This window comes from Odocoileus virginianus, chromosome 8 (assembly GCF_023699985.2).
Source record: "Odocoileus virginianus isolate 20LAN1187 ecotype Illinois chromosome 8, Ovbor_1.2, whole genome shotgun sequence".
In the NCBI taxonomy this organism is placed as follows: domain Eukaryota; kingdom Metazoa; phylum Chordata; class Mammalia; order Artiodactyla; family Cervidae; genus Odocoileus; species Odocoileus virginianus.
The window spans coordinates 71,061,979-71,084,246 of record NC_069681.1 but is presented as its reverse complement, the minus strand read 5'-3'; the positions used below and the strand labels follow the sequence as shown (position 1 = coordinate 71,084,246).

At 44.3% G+C, this 22,268-nt stretch overlaps 2 long non-coding RNA genes across 3 annotated transcripts; one reads left to right on the top strand and one right to left on the bottom strand.

The window, feature by feature from the left end:
* Positions 1–1,693: 1,693 nt before the first annotated feature.
* On the bottom strand, positions 1,694–7,576 carry LOC110129625 (uncharacterized). 2 transcript variants are annotated; one of them, XR_002311557.2, is made up of 3 exons: positions 7,512–7,576; positions 5,031–5,106; positions 1,694–1,784 (listed from the first exon to the last, which is right to left on the bottom strand). It is a non-coding gene; the product is annotated as an uncharacterized lncRNA (long non-coding RNA). The 2 variants fall into 2 exon arrangements; XR_002311558.2 differs by lacking the exon at positions 7,512–7,576 and adding an exon at positions 7,406–7,497.
* A 45-nt stretch (positions 7,577–7,621) lies between these two features.
* Positions 7,622–22,007, top strand: LOC110129626 (uncharacterized). The gene is made up of 3 exons (XR_002311559.2): positions 7,622–7,755; positions 7,923–8,154; positions 21,339–22,007. It is a non-coding gene; the product is annotated as an uncharacterized lncRNA (long non-coding RNA).
* Positions 22,008–22,268: the final 261 nt, after the last annotated feature.

The window sequence follows — 22,268 nt, the reverse complement described above, 5'->3', positions numbered from 1 at the left end:
ATAGCCATGCTACAAGACCGATACTCTCAGCAAAGAGAGGGTATATCTCCAGCTGCTTTTTAGGGCCAAAGGGAAGAAAAGTTAGTGATCTTGTTAATCATTATGATCACAGTCATGCTGTTGACAAAGTATGAAAGAATCAACATATTAAAACAATCCCCACTTTGAGTCAAAATAAAATGCATTAATTCAGACTCTACAGACACAAAGTCATTTTAAGAAAACCAATGTTATCCTTTTATTGTAGAAGACACAAAACTGCGGAGAATGCTAAGACACCCAAGAGGGGAAATGTGGGATATTCTTAGGAACCTCCCCAGAAAGATGAGCTGGGAGCTCTTGACTAACACTGCTGAGCTGGTCACTCGCCTCTCAGTCACTCGGCACATGGGTACTCAGAGTCCTCCAAGTGTGGCCTGATCCAAGACACTGCCATCCCACAGCAGAGCAGACAGACATGCTTCCCAGCCTGGAACCTGAGATGTGATGACACATTCGATGACGAAAACAAGATCCCACAAGTCAGGTTCATGAACAAAATCACATATGTGGAAGTATTCTTGAACACTGAAGGATTATCCTGATGCTAGCCAACTTCATCCACATAATCCCATTTGTCTAGCTCTTTAAGCAGCAAAACTTGAGTCTGTTCTCAAATATTCCAGCAGGCAGATATTTCCCTTGATTTGGACAGAACTTTCTCTCCATTTAATTTTGCTCTAACTCTGATATGACTGTGTGTCTAGAAGAGATTTGAGGTTTTGGAATCAAAGATATCACTTCAGAGAGAAGGAAGATGAGGTCCAGGAAAATTAAGTGACCCTCCAAGGTCAAATAGCAAGCTGGCAGCCAAACCAGAACAAAATCTCACGTCTCCTGATGAACCTAAAGGTCTTTTTTCCACAAACTGCTTGATTTGTCCTCTAGTAAATCACAGAGAGTAAAGATAACTTACAATACAAGTTGCCAAGAAAGGCTTAGGATGCATAATATATAAATATCCCCCATGAGCAAATAAGAAATAAGAGAGAAAATAAAAACAGGCAAAGATATCAACAGACAATGCCCAGAAGAAGGAATCTAAATTGTCAGAAAAATATCTGTAATATATATCATATCACTAGTAATCAGGAAAACGAACAATGAAGCAAAACGCAACTTCACATTCATAAGATAAGCAAACATCTGAAGTCTGGAAACACCTCGTGAGGCCCGGAGTGTGGAGCAGGAAGACCCACTCCCCATCGTGGGGGGCTGGCCAGGAGTTTCCACGGGTGCAGCCACACTGAACAGCAGCCGGCAAAACCTCAGAAAGTCAGAGCGGGCACCAACCCCACGCCAGGACACACCCCAGAGGAGTGACAAGCATGTTGCACAAGGGGACGCAGACAGCAAAGTTCTTTGCATCATTTTACCAGGGAAAACACCGGAAACAATTTAAGTATACCTTGATAGAGTGGAAAATCAATTGGGAATGGATAAATAAATTCTGACTCATTCATACAGTGGCAGAATGAAGAGCATTTAAAATGAATTAACTAGCTCTACATGTATCCACAGGATTAGGTCTCAGACACACAATTATGAGGGGCAAAATGGTGCAAAACATAAGCTGCACAGTAGGATATTATTTGTATGATTTTTAAATACCCTCCAAAATACCATATATTATTTTAATTTGATACATACTTATACAGTAGAGATGAAAAGAGGAATTTTCTTTGCAGTGAAGGTGCTAAAGCACAGATGTAAACAGTACATGCCTGCCTCAGGATAATGATCACCTGCGGAGAAAGGTGAGAAATTACAGCCAAAGGCAGGGCCAGCACCATGGAGGGCATCCAACTCTGCCTCTAATTTTATTTTCTTTTTAAAATTAGGTCAAAAGATGGAGAGAGCATATGTATAACTGTGGTTGATTCACGTTGATGTGTAGCAGAAACCAACACAATATTGTAAAGCAATTAGCCTTAAATTAAAAACAGATAATTTTTTTTTAAAAGATAGGGCAAAATGTTGTATTTGTGACTGTACTTCTCTGTAAGTATTTTATAATCAAATTCAATTGAGAAAATAAATTCTTAATAAGAAATACTTATTTGATTAACACAACTTGTCAAATATATTAAAAAGCCAATGTCCCAGGCAGAATGTACATCTAAACTACATGTGGGTGACTGGGGAAACCTGTTCTTTATGAGTCTCCACATGTTTCCTGCTGGGATTCATAAAAGGGTTAAATTTAAAGAGAAGTTCTTTAAGGAAGACTGGTTCTTCCTGGTTAGGCTGAGACACTTGGACTCCTCAACCTCAGTGACCTTCTTTTCAGAAGACAATGTTCCTAGAACTCTTACTAGCTGCCCCAAACTGTTCTTTTATTCTTATTTCATAGACAGATAATAGACAATAGATAGATTGACAGATATAGATCTATAATAAAAAATAAATGATAGGTAATAGGTATATATAGATGATAAATATCAATAATAGATAAGAGATGGATACTAATGATAGATATAGATTAATAATAAATAATAGATAAATGACAAATAATAGATCTAGGTGGACAGATGATAGATACAGACTGATAATAGATAAAGATGATAGATAGATGATAAATAACAGATAAAATGAGTCACCTATCCCATGAGGCTCTCTCTGATGTTGGCTTTCTCTCCTGCCACTTTATAAGATACTGGAGTAGGAGGAGGACTTGGGATAAGAAAGGTAATAAAGAGAAAAGGTTGCAACCTAACTCCCCTCTTCTTGAACATGAGCTGGACTTAGTAACCTAATTCCACAGAAAAGAGTGTAGAAAGCGGAAATGGTAAGTGTCCAGTGAAAGAGCTAAGCAGACACTCTTAACCAAGCGCACGTTCACCCCCACCAGAGACACATTCTGATGGGGTAAATCAGACGTGCCCTCCTCTGATACAATGGGCTCAGAAGGAGCTTCACATCTGTGGTATTCTGTCCAGAAACCCGCAAACCCAGAAAGTCAGAAACTGCCCCATGACTTTCTGACTTTAGGTGTGACCATGACCCCTGAGTGCCACCTCCCCAGAGGTGCTAAATGATATTACCACTGAGTGGAGAGGAGGCCAAAAGGGCTTTTGAGGTTCTCTTTTCAAACCTTGAGACACCAGGCCTATACATTCAATAGTTCTCAAAACCAGGGATTGTCTGATGCAAGATGCCGCCCTTGTGAGGATTTTAATCATTACACAGAATTCAGATCGAATTTTCTGGGGCCCGAACTGCAACTGTCTTTGGAAACTAACTGTTCCATAAACTACTGATGAAACCTCCTGGCTGTTGCTTGCTTGTCCCCAGGCACTTACTGGACACTGCTGCTTTTGGAGGCTGGCCCCCAACAGGAGGGTACCAGTGACACAGCATCCCCCACCCCCTGCAGGACACACCCAGCATGCACCCAGCCACATCCCACCTCTCCAGCCCCCAAGCCTCCAACCTGCCCCTCACCAGACAGAAGCTTTGGTCTCGACACTCATCCGTAACTCAGAAAGCCCTCCTCTGGCTAGTCATGGCCATGTTCTGGAGGCTCTGGCTCTCTGTGTCCCCACAATCATCACAATTTTCACCTCATGTTCACTGTCTGCACCCCCATAGTCCACCCTCTGCTCTGTCCAGCCTATGAGCCCCAGGGCCACCTGTGCCAGGCACCTGCCCAGCACATCACAGATGTTCACCTGATCACTGCTGAAGGAGATGGTTTACACACTCCAGACAGGACGCCCCTCTGAAAACAAGCAGTTGGAATTGACCATGGAAGCAGGCAGAGTAGTCATTTCAGATGAGAGGCATGGAAAGGTCTCCCAGACTCCGACCTGTTAAAACCTTGCTTTGGGGGAAGGAGGTAGTAACACAAAGCCCATTTTTGGGAGAATAATTAAGTGTACAGGAGTGATGACATGTATGCATTATGACTGGACTCCCTAAGTAGATATCTTGAAAAAACAGAATGCAAAGTCAGGGGAAGTCCTCCCCACAACTGTGCTCCCCTTCAGGGCACTCAGTCCTCTAAAATACGGTCAAAACCTGGTCCCAAGAGCAGTGCTGCCGGAGGAACTAAAGACATGTCACTATCCGGAAGCCACCGTCCTTGCTTTCTTCTGCCACAGCTTACTGGAACCAGTATAGAAGCCCAGGTTGAATCTCTGCTTTGAAAAACAATATGAATAGTGTAAAAAACTTCCTTCCAAACCTCTTGTTTTCTGATACAATTCAATGGCATCATTCACTCTGAAACAAAAACTGACAAATTCAGCCTTAAGAACCTACCTAACCTGTGCATCTAAAAATATATTGAAACTCAAATATTTCAGGGTTAAAAAGAATCCTTTTAGGCATACGGTGCAGGATATGGGGTCACAGACCATGAGAGCAGCTGCTGTTGGCCAGAACGTTCCCCTCTCCTTTCTCCGCGGCCACAGTCAGGAGAGAAAGGACCAGCTCTCTGTGATTCTCAGTGTGCACGGGGACTGTGAATTCCACAAGTTTCCAGACCCCGCCCACCGCATCCCACTTCGGCCAGAGAGGGTCGTTAATATTAACCAACTAATGCTCCAACTTCCATCATGTGAGGGAAAGACATTACTTGTTGCCCAAACAGCCACATACCAAATGGATGAATTCACGGTGACTCTTAGAAACAGCACTTGGAGAAATTTCCATGGCTGAGCACAGACTGCACCGTCACCCCTGCCAGACTCCAAGGACACAGCACCATGCTCACCACCGGGGCACCAGAAGGACAACTGGACCCGCTTCCCCGGAGGACTGGACGTCCACTCAGGATACCCTCTGCACCCTAGCAATGCCAGGCTACATAGTAATAGATCTTCCTCACAGATACTTCTCCCCAAGTGTCAAAGTGTACAGAAAGGTTATTCACCTTTACACTGTTACTTATTCCATAATTATCTTATGATGTTTCTTATTGTATTATTATTTATTCTGTTGTTGCTATGATGTTACTTATTTTGTAACAAGCAGCACCCCCACCCTACCAGGTGCTGTGTAGCTCAGAAGCCAGCCTTCCTGGGCTCACATGATGAAAGAATTTTTTTTTGTCTCTGGGTTTCTCTGAAAAAAAAAAGAAAAAAAATTAAGAAGAGAATTGGTCTTTGGCCTTCTAATTTACACATCTTAGATTCCCACCCAAGCTGTCAGCCTTGGAGAAGACAGCCAGTGAATCCTGCAAATCTGATAAACTACAGACTGATCCAGCAGAGCACTTTGCAGTCCTGGGCGATATTGCGCAAGGCCAAGTGAGCAACGATCGTCTCTGTCGAGATCCTGGTTAAATGGCCCAAATGTCTCCAGCCTCAGTTTCCGCACCCACTCAAGGTAATCAGCCTTCTTCAGGGACTTCTGTGAGCATTTAAAGCATGATGCACAGAAGACACCTCACACCCATCACTCCCTTCCCCCAGCTTCTCCCACCTAGGAGTCAAGAAGGTTCTGAAAAACTCCCAACAAACCTCGCCACCTAATGCAAGTCAAGTGAATGCTTTTATACTCACTTTAAATATTTATAAATTCATTTGGATTCTATTAATTCACATGCTGTGATCATTTCATCAAGGACCTTCCTTAGGAAAAGAAACTTGCTTCACAACTAAGACAAATGACAGTGCCAAGAATATCAAACATAGTATATTTGTAAACCCCAGCAGTGTTTTCCTGTATCCTGATGCAGTTCAGAAACCCAGCTCCCACATGCTGGTTGTCGGTCCCTCTTATCAACCACCAGTGTAGGTGACGACAGGGAGTGCTGGGTTAATGAGCAGAAGCCAGGACAAGTTCAGAGCAGCAGAAATTCATTTTCGCGACAACATTTATAATTGGGATACTTAATAACTTGATCTTATTTTCTCTATGAGAACTCCAAATACAGGCTCACACCGACAGCTCAGCCTCCGAAGGAAGGACAAAGAGGCCAAGAGCCACCCTCTCACCCAGACCAGCACTGCTCATGTCCAGTCTCCCAGCAGCTGGGAGCTGGTGCTGACATGCCCTCCACGCTCCACCTGGATGCAAATTTGCATGTCACCTTCCCCAATCCTTGACCTACTTGTGCAGCCAGATTATTGCCTTAAACTGTTTACCCGAGATGTGTTTTGACGTGCATTTTTCTCTTCGGCAAAACCCTCTGTGATTTATGGGAAACTAAAATCATGTGTTTCTCGTTAGTTTACACTTTAAAACACCAAAAATGTTATTTTGTAGAGCTATTTCAATGTCCACAGAGTTTTTCAAAGAGTTTTTTCTTGGAAACAGAGGTCAACATCTTGCCCAGGGAAACAACCCCCAGACCCTAAGGACCAAGTTTGGCTCCAGACCTTCAAGTCTTTGGATCTGCAGAAGGCATTCTGTCCAACTTCTTTGCTGGACCAGCAGAAGAGTCCCAGAGTCTGCTTAGTGTACCATGAGGGCAAGTCTGCCATTCCCTCCAGAGTGCCTAAAGAGTTTACGTCCATCCTCCTGGGGGACCCTGGGATGGGAGTCATTTTGCTCGCAAAACCAGTAACATAGAGTCCACTTTCTCACTCAAATGCAGCATCTTTTGAGCACTGCCAGACAGCGCTCAAAAAGATGTACTTGAAGAGATGCCTGTTCGGTTTCGAAACTTTAAACCTAATTACAAACTGTCGTCACTTAAGAGTGTTCTGAGGCTCCTATCTAATTCAAATTGGGGGCATTATTGTGAAACCAGGGACGATCTGAAGACAAGAAAGTGTGCTCCTCAGAGCTGTCCAGCCTGCATCCCCGCCTTCCCTCCTCCTCTCCTCCACAGCCCCGTCTCCTCCCGGCTGTCACTCACTGGCCTGCCCTTGCCCGTCTCCAGCAGCACGACCAAGTCTCCCTAAGTCTGAAGGAGGCCACCCCTACCCTGAGAGACTGCCCTGCACCACAGGCTCTAATAGTGGGTGAACTTGGCTGCCTCTACTTTAATGCACACTGTGGATACTTTTGCACCATTTGGATCAACTAATGGCCAGTCACACACTTAGGAGTTATTCATTTCTAAATACAGATTCATTTTAGATACATAATGTGTGGTAGGTTAAGAGATGCATCTTAGCATATTACAAAGAATGCTCGTCTCTTTTCAAAAGCAATTATCTAACAAAATTACTACTATTAGCTGTATATGGAAGTTGTTATAAAATCATGATTTATTTCTTTTATGAACGCACCAGAACTCCTAGAGCGTCCTTCAGGGAAGCCGCAGGAAGCACCGAAGGTGACCATAAAAAGCAAAGACACAGAAAGGCTGCCTCAAATGAGGCAGGAGACCAAAGAGGAAACAAGGAGAAACCCCATCTAAGAATGTCCTGCCAACTCAGAAGCTCCAAGCATCCACCGGGTGTCAACTTACTATTAATGACACTTTTAGAACTGTGCCATGAAACCAACCCGGGGAAGCATTGTCATCACGAGAGTTCACTTATTTATAACCTGTGCTCTCATAGTGGCAACCATACCTGATTTCATATGTAAGGATTTCAGATGGAGAGTGTTGATTAAAGGTCGCCATGGCGACCACACATTTGTGTCTCCATGGTGACACTCACAAATGGGAAAGACCCTTAACTTTAATTTTATTTAAAGTTCCAAAAGATGTTTTCTCCTCAGACTGCATAATATAACAAGGCTAAGCGGATCTGGCTCTCTACTGCACTTGTTCTTGGGAAAGCAAAGGGAGAAGGTGGTAAAGGGGAGGGAGAGGTGAGAACTCTTTAGACCAGATACGACGCGGATTTGTGTTTCTTGCCTGGAAAACAAATCAATGGCCTTTGAAAAGAATAATAACAGTGTCCAATAATTAAGCACCTCCTCTTTTACAGCTGTCTTCCTACTGAATCTTAATGGCAGATGTCTGTTCTACTTTACAGATAAGAAGACTGAGAAGCAGGGAACCGGTTGGCCTAAGGGTGTACCGCTGGGAAAGGACGGGACTAGGGAAAGACAAGGCTTTCTGACCCCAAAACTCCTACCACTCACTCAAGGGTCTGAGCCAAGCTGCCACTCACTCATCTCAACTGAGACGGGAAGAGCCCCGATGAGAAGTAAACTAAGTCCTAAACCTCAGCACCTGCTCTCCAGACAGAAATTCAGCGAGACTCTGTAAGTCATACCATTGCAGGGAGATGTGGGCAAATGAACAAAACTTGAAAGGAAAAAAAATGGCATTGCTCTCAGAATACCCAGCAGGCCAAGAAGGTGACATGACAGTGACATATAAGAGAAAAGCCGAGAACTCTTGGGCGGGATGAAGAGCCTCTCCAACTTTGTAGACCAGGTTATGCAGAGAAGCTGAAAACAAAGTTCCTTGAGATAAAACCCGATTTTTCACTAACTTGATGTTTAAAGTATAGCTGCATGTGTGCTAAATCACTTCAGTCCTGTGCAACTCTGTGCTACTTCATAGACTGTGCCCTCCAGGTACCTCTCTATGGGGATTCCCCAGGCAAGGATACCGGAGTGGGTTGCTCTTCCCTCCTCCAGGGGATCTTCCCAACCCAAAGATCAAAGCTGTGTCTCTTACCTCTCCTTACATCTCCTGCAATAGCAGGGAGGTTCTTTACCACTGAGCCACTTGGGAAGCCCCAAAGTACAGCTTTTTACCCCAAATATCCTTTGCTGTTCAGTGGAAGCCTTGAGGAGCCTCTTTAATCCCTCTGGGTGGAGGGCTGAGCTGAGTCCAAGAGCCCTGCTCTGTCCTCCTGTCTCCAGGAGGGTGGTCAGGCTGATCCAGGAAAGCCCTTCTGATCTGAGCATTTCCGTGTGACCACTGAATACATCACCTCAGAGCCCCAATGGCCTGCTCACGGTCCTGCTCATCTGGTCCCTTCTGACCCTTTTTGTGTGGGTGCTCAAGCCCCTCCCCCAGTCAGCCTTCATTGGGAAGGACGTGTCCCCTCAAGACTTCCCGTCTAGGGAACTATACCTGATGTATGTTCTATCCGACATACTCTGCAAGCTTCCTATTTTCTTAGAACATATTCATGTAAAAAGAAGGACATCTGGAGAACATGTTCCCATGTTTTCATAATACAAACTTTCACTCTGAAAATCCATCTACTGCATAAACAACCCTCGGGCGAAAAGTAGAAGCAACAAGGAAATGGCCAGTCCCCCTTCCTCACCGCCCCCACTCCCCTGACTTTAAGGTCACCTATTTTCTGGCCTCTGTAATGGGGCCAAGGAAATGTGAACAGTAAACAGGAAGAGGGTGCTGTGCATGCGGGCAGCCCCCAGAACAACCGCTGAGCAGAAGTGACAGAGTGTGGCCGGGGTGCAGGGGACAGCCCGGGGACTGGTGGGGGGGAAGCTCTGTGGTCAGCAGGGGGAGTGAATACACAGCTGACTCAGCTTCAAAGGTTACTTTTCAGTAACAAGTATTAATGTAACCAATACTGTGAAGGTTACTGCTCCTGTCAAAGCTGGTGAGGCTGTGAGTCTAGACGTCTGAAACAAGGTGTATCGGGGGCCCCAGAGAAGCAGAACAAATAGGAATACAGATACAGACACAGATACACGTGATACAATACTCAGAGACAAGGGAGAGGGTGGTTTCAAGAACTGGCTTGTGCAGTCATGCGTTCACGGGACAAGCCTGGAGTCTGCAGGGCGGCCGGCAGCTCCCATGAGGGTGATGCTCCGGTCCAGGGGCCATGGCCCTTCTTCTCCAGGAAACCTCAGCATTTGATCTTCAGGCCTTCAATTGACAGATGAGGCTGCTCACATCGTCAAGCATAATCTTCACTTAAAGTCAATTAAAGCCAAAGACATCAGCCACATCTGCAGACTAACTGAACTAGGTTTGTTTCTTTAATTTTTTGTTTTATATTAGAATATAGCTGATTAGCAATGTTGTGCTAGTTTCAGTGACTGAAACTTCCAGTCAGCAGAGTGACTCAGTTATACATGTACATGCATTTATTCTTTTTCAACTTCTTTGCCCAACCAACCAACTGGGCACCACAGTCTAGTCAAGTTGATAGAGACCCAACCATCACACAAGAAGAAAAATGGTTTTCTTTAAGAGGAAAGTGCCCGAGATGGCAGGATGTCCCTGGGGCAGGGGTATGCCTGGGGACAGGGGAAGCGGCAGAGCAGGTGCGGGGGAGACATGCGACCGACGGGGGTGATCCGCCACAGCCAGTCCAGGGGTCTCCCTTGTAAAGGTCACAGACAGGAAGCTGCCAGCATCCAGGAGGTCAGCAGGCGTTTTGAGTGCATTTAATGGACAGTCACTTCAAATGGCCAAACAAAGCATCACCAAAGGAAAGCAGTGACCCCCTTGTGGGTTCCCACTGCCTATGACTCTCAGTCAAAACTAAGACCTTCAAGCCAAACAGTTTCCTATGCTCCATGACAATGTAGTGGCCTCTAATTTCTCCACCTCTTTCACTTTTTACCACAATGAACAAGCCTCGAGCACCCAAGGAGCTTGTTTGGTGCAACTGTCAAGGCTGAGAAGGTCGCTGGGAAGATGGGTGTGTGGGGGCAGGCCTGGGAAGATGCACACAAACACATTAACACTTTAAAAACCCTTCTGCAAGAAACTTCATTCAGTCTGGGGTGAATTGAAATAGAAGTGACTGAAATACTAAGAGAAGAGCAGCATCACAGTAAGAATGCCTTTATTATCCCAAATTAGCTGCAAAAATCCCTTCAGAGACTTGACAGAGAGGTAAAAAAGAGATTTCTCACAGCATCACAGAACAGGAAAACCCCAGGATAAGAATACTCATACAATACAATTCTGTTTCATAACACAGTCACACAGGCTTTTAATACCCAGCAATTACAGCAAAGGAGAAGAATTAAAATTGCTGCGGGAAGCGAGGACGAAACATTGGAAAGAATTCACACAAACAGCGAAAGAGAAAAAGAAACTCTGGTTAAAGTCTTAGGAATCCCAGAGTCAGGAGGGCGACATAAGGAGGGCAGCTTGCACGGGACCCTTCTTGGCCCCTGGCTCACTCCGTGCCCCACAGGGCCTTAAGTGACCAGGCTGCAAGAGCGGGCTCTTGAGAGCAACCACAGTCCCTGCCTTCAAACCTCTTAGCATCAAGCCAACGTCTTCCTTTTTCTGAGCAATCTTGTAGTTTGTATGGAGTAGTCTATCCTCCCCAGAAAACTGTGTGATTAAAAAAAAACAAAACCAACAGGAATGACATCTATGCAGCCTGACGTCAGTCAACTGACCCTGTCGTGTCATGTTCTAAGCAGCACACACTTGGGATGGCCAGTCCTGCTCACCATGGGTTCTCCACTGGATTCTCCTCAAGACCCCAGGGTGCGACAGGCAGCAGACACTGGGGCAGCCCGTGGGTATGGGAGAGAAAGGACATCCATGCAGCTGAGGACCACAGATGTCTGGCATGCCAGCGGGTGACACGGATGTGCACACAGAGGTGCCGCGAGGGCACAGGAGCCCAGGGGAAGAAGGGAACACCTGACCAAGGGCCGGGAAGTTATCCTGGGGAGAAAAGGGGGAAACCCACCTCAACTGGGGTCTATGACGTGGCCAATGTCGTGCTGCGGGCACTTATGCTGGGACTTAAAAGGGAGCTGAGCTTCAGGCAGAAAAAGAGCATGTTCCAGGCAAAAGGGCAGGGCAAACATAGGCACAGACAGAGAAGGTGGGGCAGGCAGGATGTCAGCTCCATCTCAGGAGGACCCGGGGGTTCATCCCACAGCCTCCATTAGCCTCAGTGTCCAGCTTATAGACATTAGATCAGGTCAGGACACATTACATCAAATGATGAGGACTCAAGGAAAAGTTCGCACACTGCCTGACATCCAGCTAGGCTATGTGCTTGCTTAAAAAATTAACAAAGATAAAAAATAAACCACATGACAACCTAACGGATCTTTTAATTATCTGAGTTAGACTCCTCTGGCTCAACTTCATTTCCCCCACTCAGTATCCAATGGGCCCGCTCTTCTCCAGGTACAACATTCAGACCAAGTGCCCATGTGAACCGCAGTGCCCGTGGATGTCACCACGGTTCACATGTTTTCAGATTCACAGCCGCCTCCCCTAGGGCCCCACCATGAAGCTAGTGCACAGATGTCCCAGCACAGCCTCCAGACGCTGAGAAGTCCTGGCTGTCACCACTGTGTGCTGGGCAGCCAGGAAAGAGGCGCAGAGATGCTGTGGTGCCTGCTGACCACTGGTCTCTCCCTGGAGGCAAAGATCTCCCTCCTGAAAAGTATTGACATGCTGCAGCAGAAACCTCTGCAAGGTGTGAATGAGGTCTCTGAGAGCTGAGATGCCTCCCAGGCTGGTGTCCAGACCTACACTTAGGAGGCTACCCTGGGGAGGAGCTGCGGTTCAGCAGGCATAAATCACCACATAGCTGCTGTAGGAATAACATGACAAGGGCTACAGGCATGTGCTGGCAGCCTCGCCAATTCCTTCATCTTACACGTGACTTCTGCAGTATTTTCCCCAAACCTGGGTGAAAAAACACAAACTTCACTAAATGATCTATTTACATGATTGAAGAAAGGTAGATATTAGTCAGCCCCTAAGTGTGTTTTAAAATAATAATAAGAGACCTGATGACCTGAAGAATACAGAGTGACCTGAAGAATACAAATTAAAGCCACTTTTTAATTTAAAATTTTTACACTTCCCACTGATTAAGAGCAACAATAAAAGCTCCTCTGATCCAACCCAAAGGCAGCCACGTGCTCATCATCTCTGAGCTCGGTTAACAGGTTCAGTGTGTGTGAACCATGTTCCTGCAGGAGAAGTTGCCTACATAAAGACAGACAGAAACACAGACACACAGTTGGGGATTTTGTAAACTACAACTTCCTGTATAAACCTGAACTGATTTTCCTCTGACTATACGATGAGAGGTGTGATGAGGATGGATGGTGTCCTTGGCATATGCAAATACTACAGGCAGTTCAGGGATGAGATGGTTGGATGGCATCACCAACTTGATGGACATGAGTCTGAGTAAGCTCTGGGAGATGGTGAAGGACAGGGAGGCCTGGCATGCTGCAGTCCATGGGGTCACAAAGGGCTAGACGTAACTGAGCAACTGAACAACAACAGCAAATCTTCCTCAAAACATATAGACGGTGTCCTCCTCCTTCAACACCTCACTTCAAGGACAGTAAAGTAATGAAGGGTTGATAAACCAATAATGATGCACAGAAGGAGGGGGTGAGAGGTAGGTGAACTTAAAGGAGTTAGAAGCTACAGAGAGGAACTGACAGTACAGGACACTGGGAGCCATGGTTACAGGGCACTCAGGAGGGCCGTCCTCCAAGTCGATCCCAGAGACTTGGTACACCAGGGTACCAGAGCCATGAAGGACAGCACCGAGGAAACGGTACAACCAAACCAGAGAAGCAGAGGCAGAGGAGAGGGCTCTGGGCAGGAAAATGAGGAAATAACTGAAAGTTATTATATTGTAGGAAGGTATTGATTCCACATACGTTGATTTCCAACCAGGTAAATACCTCCAAGCAAAAAAAAAAAAAAAAAAAATCTAGAACTTTACCCTAAAACATCTGACCACTACAGAGGAAAGAACTAATCATTCTAGTATACAGAAGTCCCCAGTAAAACATACTGTCACATCTAACATCCTAAATCAAACCCCATCAATTCACAAACACCATTGGTTTTTAGCACCTCACTTCTAAATTAAAAGGTCAGCCAAGGATCACCAACATAAAAGCCTTCATCTTGGAAAAAAAGGCCAGGATAAATAGGAAAAAATACAGTGGAGTATTCAGGAATAATCTGAATGCTCCAATCTGTACAATCATTATAAATGGTATCATATTCATAAAGCAAAGACAATGCTGTAAGTAGAAAAATTACAGAAAGATGAAACTTTTAGAGCCTAAAACACATGATAAATTAATAAAAAGAGTGGAGGATACATTAGGAAAACCTCCCCAAAATGAGAACTCTGTCTCCTAAGGAGACAAATCTCTATTATCTATTGAGATAACAGACAAGAAGCATATAGAGAATTAGTCCAAGAGGACCAAGATCCAACCAATAGAACTTTGGAAAAAAGAATGGGGAAAAACAAAGGGGAAGAAATTATCAATGTATTCTACAGACTTTTCCAAAGATTAAAAGATACAATCTCCAGGTTTAAAATGCTCCCACATGCCTAGAGTAATAATAGGTGAGGAAGGACTTACACCTGTGGTACACCTAGGTACAATATTGTGAAATTCAGAATACCAAGAATGGGAGGACATTGTCTTAAAGAAGAAAAATCAACCACAGTGTAGAACAAAAGGCATCAGACAGCCTCCTTGTCAATAACAGCAGATGCCAGTGACAATAAGAGATCCTCTCCAGACTCTGAGAGTTTCTACCTAGAGCTCTTTTCATAACTGCATACTGAGACCTAGAATAAATTATCAATATCTTCAGAAATGGAAGAAAGAAATCTTCAGAAATTTCTTCCTGCACTCACTACACCAAAAAGGTATTAGAGGAGGGGCTGGCACATTCAAAGGATCAACCAAGGATAAAATCTCAGGATCCAGGAAGCAGTAAAACTAAACCAAGGAAGCAATGAAAGAAAGTCCCAGGACACCAGCCCAGCAGCAGGCCTGGAAAGAGTGATGTCCAGATGGAGGAGGGAGACCCTTTGTCTGAGGCTGGGGATGTCTCTAGGGACAGATGACCATCTGATTAGACAGACTGGGCAAAGTTGGTTACAGCTGAAAATGTAATAAAGCAAAAGGCCAACACAAAAGTAAAAGCAATTATAAACTCCAGGAAAAGCAAAAGGATGTACAAGAAAGAAAACCTTTGGCTCTGCAATGAGTAATATTTGCATAGTCACAACAGTAAATTATATACCATTTTCCTACTTAAATATTTAACCCATAGAGATGAATGGATGAGATATTTATGGTTTCAGAACAAAATTTAAATGTTATGACTCTTGATATTTTAAAAGTAAGAAAAGAAATGACAGAAGTTAAGAGAAGAAGGAGAGCTGAAGGGTAAGGGAGCAGTGTCAGGATGTGCCATCCTTACAGCCCCACAGAACCTCCCTCACCACCAGAAGGGCCCCACACGTGGAGTAACGTGCTTTGTCATCATCGTGATATTCATAATACTTTAAACAAGGGGCTCTGCAACTTGTCCTGGGGCTGAGTGCACAGTTAGAAGTTGACAAACTCCCTGTACTTAATACAGCAAGAAATCAAGCTCTACTTATGCTCCTTACAGCAACAAAGTAACCTAGCAATGAAGGGACTCAAAATGTGGATGACTATCTCGAGATACTGGGAGAAATGCTGATGAGGATATGTAAATCCTTAACTATCCCATCAAAAGAGAGAAATAACAGTGTAAATCAATATTTAGGGACTGACAATAACAGAAGAAACAGCTGAAAGAAAAAAATAGTTGAGCCTGAGTAAAGGAATGAAGGATGAGGAAGGGTGAACCCAGAGACCACTGCTTCTTTTTGTAGTTCCCAGTATGATCTACCAGGGGAGAACTAATAGATTCAAGGGATTAAATCTGATAGACAGAGTGCCTGAACAACTATGGATGGAGGTTCGTGACATTGTACAGGAGGCAGTGACCAAGACCATCCCCAAGAAAAAGAAATGCAAAAAGGCAAAATGGCTGTCCGAGGAGGCTTTACAAATAGCTGAGAAAAGAAGTGAAGTGAAAGGCAAAGAAGAACAGGAAAGATATATCCATCTCAATGCAGAGTTCCAAAGCATAGCAAGGAGAGATAAGAAAACCTTTCTAAGTGAGCAATGCAAAGAAAGAGAGGAAAACAATAGAATGGGCAAGACTAGAGATCTCTTCAAGAAAAGCAGAGATACAAAGGGAACATTTCACGCAAACTTGGGCACAATAAAGGACAGAAATGATATGGACCTAACAGAAGCAGAAGATATTAAGAAAAGGTGGCAAAAATACACAGAAGAACTATACAAAACAGATCTTCACGACCCAGATAACCACGATGGTGTGATCACTCACCTAGAGCCAGACATCCTGGGATGTGAAGTCAAGAGAACCTTAGGAAGCATCACTATGAACAAAGCTAGTCGAGGTGATGGAATATCCAGCTGAGCTATTTCAAATCCTAAAAGATGATGTTGTGAAAGTGCTGCACTCAATATGCCAGCAAAATTGGAAAACTCAGTAGTGACCATAGGACTGGAAAAGGTCAGTTTTCATGCCAATCCCAAAGAAAGGTAATGCCAAAGAATGTTCAAACTATTGCACTATTGTACTCATCTCACACACTAGCAAAGTAATGCTCAAAATTCTCCAAGCTATGCTTTAATAGTACATGAACCAAGAACTTTCAGATTTTCAATCTGGATTTAGAAAAGGCAGAGAAATCAGAGATCAAATTGCCAACATCTGTTGGATCACAGAAAAAGCAAGAGAGTTCCTGAAAAACATCTACTTCTGCTTTATTGACTATGTCAAAGCCTTTACTGTGTGGATCACAACAAACTGCAGAAAATTCTTCAAGAGATGGGAATACCAGATCACCTTATCTGCCACCTGAGAAATCAGTATACAGATCAAGAAGCAACAGTAAGAACCAGACATGGAACAATGGAATGGTTCCAAATTGGGAAAGGAGTATGTCAAGGCTGTATACTGTCACCCTGCTAATTTAACTTAAATGCAGAGTACATCATGCAAAATGCCAGGCTGGATGAAGCACAAGCTGGAAGCAATATTTCCAGGTGAAATATCAATAACTTCAGATATGCAGATGACACCACCCTTAAGGTGGAACTAAAGAGCCTCTTGATGAAGGTTCAGTTCAGTTCAATCACTCAGTCATCTCTGACTCTTTGCGACCCCATGAATCGCAGCACACCAGGCCTCCCTGTCCATCACCAGCTCCCAGAGTTTACTCAAACTCATGCCCATCGAGTCGGTGATGCTATCCAGCCATCTCATCCTCTGTTGTCCCCTTCTCCTCCTGCCCCCAATCCCTCCCAGCATCAGGGTCTTTTCCAATAAGTCAACTCTTCACATGAGGTGACCGAAGTATTGGAGTTTCAGCTTCAGCATCAGTCCTTCTAATGAACACCCAGGACTGATCTCCTTTAGGATGGACTGGTTGGATCTCCTTGCAGTCCAAGGGACTCTCAAGAGTCTTCTCCAACACCATTATGGTGGAACTAAAGAGCCTCCTGATGAAGGTAAGAGAGTGAAAAAGCTGGCTTAAAACCCAACATTCAAAGAACAAAGATTATGGCAACCGATCCTATCACTTCATGGCAAGTAGATGGGCAAACAATAGAAACTTTATTTTCTTGGGCTCCAAAATCACTGCAGATGGTGACTTACCAGTCATGAAATTAAAAGATGCTTGCTCCTTGGAAGAAAAGCTTTGACAAACCTAGACAGCATATTAAAAAGCAGAGACATTACCTTGCCAACAAAGTTTTGTCTAGTCAAAGCTATGGTTTTTCCAGTAGTCACGTATGGATGTGAGAGTTGGACTATAAAGCTGAATGCCGAAGAATTGATTCTTTTGAACTGTGGTGTTGGAAAAGACTCTTGAAAGTCCCTTGGACAGCAAGAAGATATAACCAGTCCATCCTAAAGGAAATCAGTCCTGAACATTCATTGGAAGGACTGATGCTAAAGCTGAAGCTCCAATACTTTGGCTACCTGATGTGAAGAACTCACTCATTTGAAAAGACCCTGATGCTGGGAAAGATAGAAAGCAGGAGGAGAAGGGGATAACAGAAGACAAGATGGTTGGATGGCATTACCAACTCGATAGACATGAGTTTGAGTAAGTTCCGGGAGCTGGTGATGGACAGGGAGGCCTGGCGTGCTGCAATTCATGGGGTCACAAACAGTCAGACATGACTGAGCGACTAAACTGAACTGAATGTGATCTACTTTTTTAACCTTCTACACATATTACTTTCATTTTTAAATCAACTTTTAAAGGATAATTTTTAAATCATAATACAGCAAAGATACATTCTATAAATGTATTCTAAAAACTAGTTAAATAAAGCAACTAATTCACATTTCTAATTTATCCAATACAAATGTTATATGATTTATATTTTACAACAGGAAACTGCAAGCTCAGAACATGTATGACATAGTTTCTGCCCTCTAGACATTCACTCATGTTGTAAATCATTTTGTCCCAGAAAAGGTCAAGGCTATCCAGAGAAAGAAGAAATTATCAAAGTCAAGTGGCTTACAATGCTCATGTTTGCTTTAAGGGGGCTGTGTGACACCCGCCCCCCTCATTTTTTATAACCATGACACTGATTTCGAAAGCTAGGCATTTGCAAATACCAACACAACTTTCAGCAAATGGTCCCTATTTTGGTTAAGGACAAAAGAAGCAGAATTCTCTTCGTGGAAAAATAACTACTTAGTTATTAGTGTTCTAAATAAAACAGGGCAGCAGGGGCTTTGAGAAAGCCAGCCGACCCATCAACAGCTTTCCCCCTGCCTGATGCAAACATGAGTACTTCACGAGTACAACAAGGCTGGATGAGTGGTCTTTCACAAGTAGGTTACAACAGCTGTTGCTATTGTTCAGTGCCTAAATTGTGTCCCAACTCTTTTTGACCCCATGGACTACAGCATGCCAGGCTTCCTTGTCATTCACTCTCTCCCAGAGTTTGCTCAAATTCATGTCCAATGAGTCGGTGATGCCATCTGACTATATTATTCTCTGTTGTCCCCTTCTCCTTCTGGCCTCAATCTTTCCCAGCATCAGGGTCTTGTCCAATGAATCAGCTCTTCACATCAGGCAGCCAAAGTACTAGAGCTTCAGCTTTAGTATCAGTCCCTCCAATGAATATTTGGGTTGATTTCCTTTAGAATTGACTGATTCAATCTCCTTGCAGTTCAAGGGACTCCCAGGAGTCTTCTCTAACACCACAGTTCAAAAGCATCAGTTCTTCGATGCTCAGCCTTCCTTATGACATAGACACAAAGTATGAACGCTAAGCGTTTGGTAAGGTGCTGATGCCCATGTCATGAATGGAAGTTGCAGAAGGTCCTGCACTGTCATCCCTGCCTTAATGGCAAGAGCAACTCAGGCAACAACCACACCCCTGCTACCAGATAAACTCATTCCACAGTCCAACCAAGTCTTAAAGGCTCAATTTCCCCTTCCCAGCACAAGTTGTGTTCTCTTTTTAAAGGACAAGGAAATCCTAGCATGAGAGCAACAACCGAGGCATAAATCCAAACTTGGCATTTCCTGGGTCTTACTTAGTTACAGTATCTTCATAAACTGTCTAAAAGCCAGATGATCAAATTCCCTTAAAATGAAAGAGTTGTTACCGATCACATGGTAATCTCTCAAAGCTGCTGTAACCAAGTTGACCTCACCTCACAACAACTGAGGAAGGAGGGGCTGCAGGTGAGGGCAGGCGGAAGTGAGGAGCAGAGCCCCACAGCCAAGGGCGTGTGGCTCTGGTGGCCACCGGAGGGTCGAGGTCCTCTGATCATTCAGCCAGCAGGGACACTTTGAGGAAGACAAAGCCCATGCGAGGAAAAAATCCATCCTGTCCCATCGAAATGATGGTGTTTCCTGGGGAAAGAAGCATCTGTCCCCTCAAGCAGCGGTCAGCAAGAGGAGGACCACGACCTAAGAGGAGGACCACCTGAGCGATGCTCACCTCCAGGTGCCCACAGCCTGTGGTGGGAAACACAGGGCAAACGTAAAAGGTGGGGAACGGGGCAGGTGGGGTCTTCTAGGGTGCTGCTGGCAGGAGGGAGAGTGCAGAAGCAAGGGGAGAGGACGACAGGATGAAGTGGGGATGCAGCAGAGGCGATCACTGCCTGTCTGGGGCCAGGCAGTCCGGCCGCAGGGCACAGAGGCAGGCAGGCTCCAGAGGGACCCACAGAGCATCAGGAACAGAGGACATGCATGGAGACGTGGGAGTGACTCTCCTGCCCACCTCCACCCCAAACTGCGGCAGTATTAGCAACTTTTTTAACTTTTCATCTTGAAATAATTTAGCAGATGCAAAAAACAGTACAAAAAACTTCCATACACTCTTTATTCAGATTCACAAGTTTAACATTTTGTTTTATCATCCCCTTTATATTATACATAACATGTTTTATGTATTTCATATATAATATATAATCACATTCTTTCTGAACCTTTAGCTGACAATCTCCTGCTCTTCACTCCCAAATCCTTCATCATGCATTTTTTCAAAGACAAAAAATCATTCTCTTGCATGATAACAAACAATCAACATTCAGAAAAGTGAGCTTTGATTTGGATTACCTCCGTATCAGATTACACCCAGCATCCCAACAATGTCTTTCCCATCCATTTTATCTGATCCAGAATATATGCGTGGCACACAGTGGTCCTGTCTCCTGAATCTAATTTAATCTAAAACAATTCTTCCATCTCCCTGGTCTTTTGTGATACTGGCACCTCTGCAGACTTCAGGCCAGTCACCCCTGGATTTGAATTGGACATGGGTTATGTGTCTGGGCAGAGATGCTCAGTAGGAGGCACCATGGCAGGACCTGCATGACAGTGAGCCCTGTGATCCATGACGGAAGCTTTGATTCCTTCATTGTTAAATCCCCAGGTTTCTTCACTACAGAACTGTCATTTTTACCCTGTGATTAACACTATGGGGAAGACCTTGAGACAATGTAAGTATCCCATTTCCCCCAGACTGTCAACCAGTGGTCTCAGCATCCATGACCGATGCCAACCTGAACAGACCTTACTCTGATGGTACACAGTGGGGATTTTCTAACTCTGTTTTTCGTGCATTCATCAGATGACATTCTGCTGTAAAGAGAAGCTTTCCTTTATTCTCTGTTTACCTACTTTTTAGCCCCATGAACCTAGGGGTTCCTACATGATTCAGTGACTCACAGCCCATTCCTGTCCTCATCTATTCTGCCACTCAGGTGACCCCTCGCCTGCAGGGAGTGCCCCTGGCCTGTCCATGTTCCTGTGGGCTGTTCTATCCCAGAAGAGCAATTCTTCACCTTCTGACTTACTGAGACAAGTCAGACTCATCTTGGACTTTCTCCTCCCAACCCTGTGATCAGCCATTCCTCCAAGGAGTGTTGGTTTATTTAGTGGGGCCTAATATTTAGAAATGAAGCTCTAAACACACATGTCCTCTAGTATTAGCAACTTCTTACAGGGAAGGATTCAAGTCAGTCTGGGGAGGCAGTGAGCTTTGCAGAAGGAATTTCCAACTGGTTGTATGATGTTTAAAGCATGTTTTAGCAAGTCCACAAGAGCTGTGACCCACACTGTCCCTGTTTTTATTTTCAGATGAATGTTGTCATGGACGCTGTAGTGCGGCTACTGATCTGAAACCCCAGGTACTGTCTGATGCATGAGCACCTCCAGTCCAGCTGCATGGCTACTTCCCTGACCATTTGTGAAGCCTCTGTATGTGTCAAGAAGAGTAAACTAACCCAAATTGGCTCTTCCTGTACGTCGACTTTTTGGCAAGGACACGTAACCCAACCAGGGTGGTTGCATTTATCCTGTAACAAGCACTCAATGTTAACTACAGGATCCACCAGAAGCTGTGAGACTCAGGCGGCTGGAAGCACTGTCCCCTCTCAATGACCGAGACTGCTGTCTGAGCAAATGGTCCATGTCCTCTGAAGACTTCTCCCAGCGCCTTACAGAGGCTTTCCCATCCCTTCTCTGTCAGCCTCCAAGTCCAGCTGCATTCTACCTCCTGCTTTCATTGGCTGAACCTCACCACATAAACCTAAATGTTTGGCAACATGTTATTCTAGCCTACCACAGTAAAATTAATTTGGGGGAAATAAACGAAATAAGTAAAACCTCACGGGAGGAGTTTACTACTGTTCCATGCCAGTTTCAAAGCTGAAAGTGGAAGGATTAGCCCAAATTTCAGCAGCTAGGTGGCATGAAAAAAAGAAAATATTTATTCTACCCAGAGAAATTTTTAAGCATTGTAAAAATTTTGCTTCAATAAATTGTATCTTGTGCCACTTTATTTCTAAAATTCTTCACTCAATCAAGGGCAGGAAAAAACACTGCAGAGAGGTTTTCAATGGGAAATGGTCAGAAAAAAAACCCTTTCTCAAATACCCCTGCCTGTTAACTAAATAGAAACTAGAACACATATTCTCAGCTTGTAATAAGATAAAACATTTTCTGTGTTATATCCATAAAAAGATTTTAGACCAATATGTTAATAACTGTTATCACTGAATGATGAAA